Here is a 4,276-nt window from a genome sequence, read left to right as displayed (position 1 = left end):
CAAAGGTCTGCCTTAGTCCGACTGCTGAGTCGAAGGCTTTCCTTACCCTTAGGAACCCTCCTTCGTAGCTGGGGGCTGCTCTCGACTTTCCAGTGTAATATAGCAAGCCACCCAAAAAATCAAATTAAGTGTCAGTCAATGCACTTCAGTGTCCCTTTGTGGCTGCCAAATTGTTAGTCAAAATGTTACCTGATTCGTTTTACCTGGTTACCGGATCTGACACCGGGTGAATTGACTGAGACCGATACCCAGTAAGGTGCAACCAAACAGCTTTTATTTTGGGACGTGTCAGAAACACTATTCCCACTTAACATTAGATATAATAAACACTGGTGTCGAGACAGGATGGGGGAGTGAACCCCAGGTCCCATACCTTAGAACACAACCCCTTTGGTCCCCTCAGTCTGTGATAGTAATTACAGTTTCTTTTCTCTCCTCTCAGGGAGTGCTGGTCACAATCTCCTTTGCTGGAACTGGGTCTCTCCAGGTAAGTCTGCTTTGTCTGCTTCTCCTCCTAGACCCGTCTGCTTCTCCTCCTAACCTGTCTGCTTCTCCTCCTCGACCTGTAGCCACGCAAAATACCAGTACCTAGCCACGCTATCATTCAGATGGGCAGCCCCTTGCCCTGGCACTCACTGCCTTAAATAACTTCCCAGGGGCTGATCTTAGCCAATCCACTTCTGGGATTTTCCTGCCTTTCACTGTCACTGGGCAGACTTCACCTGCTGGCAGCCTGCCAAGTGTTAGCATCCTGCCTGTCTGAGGCCAATTCCAAAATGGATTCTAAATCCAAAATGGAGTTTTCCCTTATTATTTATCTTATTTACAACCGAAAGAAGGGCACATAAACATAAATATTATTTCCATCTAATGGACCTTTCCTTGGGGCCAGGCTCTGAGAAAGGACACAGCGCTTTCCTCTGTGCGTGCTGCAACCGGGTGGCTAATAGTCGCGGCGCTACATGGGCCTGACGCTTTTGGCCGATTTGGGGCAAGGCGAGATGCTGGCCAGCCATTCCTTGGGTAAGGAGGGGACACCCCTCATGGCTGCAACGGCAGGAGCCGCATATAAAACAAAAACTTATCATTGTATTTAGAGTCACAGCAGAAGGTAGAAATTTTTGTTCAGAGCTCCTTATTTCCATAAAAGTAGTAAACAAGACATCTTTATTGACACTTCAGTTTTGAAGCGTCGCTGCACAGCACTGCTCTCTAGTTCCAACCATGCCAATGGTCTAGACAAAAAGTATTTGCGGAGTTCTGGAAAGTTGAACTTGGAGAACAGAAAGGAAGATGGTGAGAGTACGGCACTTGCTTCTCCCCAGAAGCCACTGCAGTGTCAGTACAATCACCACTGTCCAGATGACTCAATCGACAGCATCTGCAGAACTGATGGCTACTGTTTCACCATGGTAGAAGGTGAATCTGGAGGGCGTACAGTCACCTCAGGATGTCTACGCTTAGAAGGCTCAGACTTCCAGTGCCGGGATACACCCATAATACATCACAGAAGAACTATTGCATGCTGCAGAGACAAAACTTTCTGCAATGAAAAACTTTCACCCTACACTGCCACCACTGAAAAATAGAAATTTCATAGAAGGAAACTTTCACCATAAGGCTTTGTTGATCTCAGTAAGTGTTTGCAGTATACTCCTGGTACTTATATTCTGTTATTTTAGGTATAAAAGGCAAGAAACTAGACCTCGTTACGGCATTGGACTTGAACAGGATGAGACTTACATTCCTCTGGGGGAATCCCTGAAAGACTTGATTGAACAGTCTCAGAGCTCAGGGAGTGGATCTGGGCTCCCTTTGCTGGTCCAAAGGACTATAGCAAAGCAGATTCAGATGGTGAAACAGATAGGTAAAGGTCGCTATGGAGAAGTTTGGATGGGAAAATGGCGTGGAGAAAAGGTGACTGTAAAAGTGTTCTTTACCACTGAGGAGGCCAGCTGGTTTAGAGAGACAGAAAATCTATGAGACTGTCGTGATGAGGCATGAAAACATTTTGGGGTTCATTGCTGTGGACATTTAAGGTACAGGGTCTTGGACCCAACTGTATCTTATCACAGAGTACCATGAGAATGGTTCCCTGTAAGATTATCTGAAAACCACTACCTTAGATACAAGAGCCATGCTAAAACTGGCCTATTCCGCCGTTAGTGGCCTGTGCCACTTGCACACTGAGATCTTCAGTACTCAAGGCAAACCAGCCATTGCCCACCGTGATCCGAAAAGTAAGAACATTCTAGTGAAAAAAGAATGGCACCTGCTGTATAGCAGACCTGGGTGTGGCAGTTAAATTTATTAGTGATACAAATGAGGTGGACTGTAGGAAGGCGCTGTGGCCTCCCCTGGAGACAGAGCCGGAGGGATGGCGCGAGCAGCCTGAGTGGACCAAACCAGGTCCATCAGCTAAGTCTGCCTGGCAACCAGGGAACTGGTCCGTGATAGGACCGCCCAGCCAGCCCAATCAGTGGCTGCGGGGAGGAGCCCCCACAAGAAGGGGCGGTATAAAAGCATGGCCCCAGAGCTCAGTCAGAGAAAGACTGCCGTCCGAGACAGATGTGCGGCCCCCACTGGCAGAGGCCTAGGCCAGTGCAGAGCCGCCGACCAAGCCCGGCCCCACTCGAGCCTGGAGAATGGGAAGGGCCTTCCCGGAGCTGGACCAGGCAACCTGGCCAGAGAGACTTGGCCGAAGTATCCGGACCCCGGGACTGGACCGAGCCACCGGAGCCCCGGGACTGGGCGGAGACCCCGGAGCAACCTGGGTGGAGGATACCCCCCGAGGCCTGACAGGACCTGGAGGAGCTGCCGGCTGCTGAGCCCTGAGTTGGGAACGGACCTGGAGGAGCTGCCGGAAGCCGAGCCCCTCCCCATGCCAAACAACCTAGAGGAGCTGCCTTCAAAGAGGAGCTCCCAGCATTGCTGCCCATGGATGAGGAGGGACTGACAGGCCAACCCCAGCCAGAGTACCCCCGTGATACCGAAGACACCAGTACTGGGGCCAGCGGGGAGGAAGTAGCCGAGGGGCAGCCATAGCTTGTGGCTGAATCTGAGGCCTAGTCGGTGTGTTGTGGCGGGAGCCCGCCGACACAGTGGCAACCGCTTTTGCCACTGCTAGGGCCCTGGGCTGGGACGCAGTGGAGACTGGTGGGCCTGCGTCCCTCTCCCCCACTTTCCTAGTCACCCCGAGGAGAGCCTCCTGCTCCCTACCACTCCAGAGAACTCTAAACTGCTTGCTCATCCTGACTAAGGGTTAGAGCAATTGACTACTTGCTCGCCGAAAGTGAACTGATTCCCTTGTGTAGGAAGGTGCTGTGGCCTTCCCCAGAGACAGAGCCTGAGGGAGGACCCCAGCAATCGGGCCAGCAACGACAACCTGGTAACACGGACATACCACCAAACACCCGCATAGGAACAAAGTGCTATATGCCTCCTGAGGTGCTGGATGAAAGCTTGAATAGGAATCACTTCCATTCATATATCATGGCTGATATGTACAGTTTTGGACTTATTCTTTGGGAGGTTGCAAGAAGATGTGTGTCAGGAGGAATAGTTGAAGAATACCAGCTTCCATACCATGATCTTGTGCCCACTGACCCCTTGTATGAGGACATGCAGGAGATTGTGTGCATCAGGAGGCTCCGTCCCACATTTCCCAATAGAGGGAGCAGTGATAAGTGCCTAAGAAAAATGGGAAAACTCATGACAGAATATTAGGCTCATAACCCTGCTTCTCAGCTCACGGCCCTGCGAGTAAAGAAAACACTTGCCAAAATGTCAGTCACAGGACAGTAAACTCTGAAGTGACAGAAAAGCCTGACTTTCCCTTGTGGTCAGAGGACTTTATCACACACACACACACACACACACACACACACACACACTCACCCCCCCATCACACTGTCTGAATAAGGGGCCTTGAGGTGTATTCATGAGCTCTGATTACTCCTTTCTACACCAGTCTCGCGTTGGGGGTGTCATGCTGGGTAGATGGGGGGGGGAAGGGGGGGGAGCATTTGTTATATTGTTTGACATCAATATGTCAAAATCATAATAATTCATGTGAGAGATACCATGTCAGGTACTGTTAGAAAGGCTATAATGTGCTAAGTAAGATGATGATGTTTATGTTCATGTGTTATATGGGAAATGGAAGTTATGGATATATTTGATATCTGTATTTCAAATTGTGCTGGCTGGGACACACCCCAGACAGGATGGCTGCAGAACAATAGCCTGCGTAATGGCCCATTAAGACATTCCCAAG

At 50.1% G+C, this 4,276-nt stretch overlaps 1 pseudogene; it reads left to right on the top strand.

Annotated features, from left to right (window-relative positions):
* Positions 1 to 962: 962 nt before the first annotated feature.
* On the top strand, positions 963 to 3,804 carry LOC137143072 (bone morphogenetic protein receptor type-1B pseudogene; annotated as a pseudogene).
* Positions 3,805 to 4,276: the final 472 nt, after the last annotated feature.

Source organism: Emydura macquarii, unplaced genomic scaffold (genome assembly GCF_026122565.2).
Source record: "Emydura macquarii macquarii isolate MOO-44397 ecotype Brisbane River unplaced genomic scaffold, CSIRO-AGI_Emac_v2 contig_3295, whole genome shotgun sequence".
Taxonomy (NCBI): domain Eukaryota; kingdom Metazoa; phylum Chordata; order Testudines; family Chelidae; genus Emydura; species Emydura macquarii.
The sequence above is the reverse complement of the archived record's forward strand: the minus strand, read 5'-3'. Positions and strand labels throughout refer to the sequence as shown.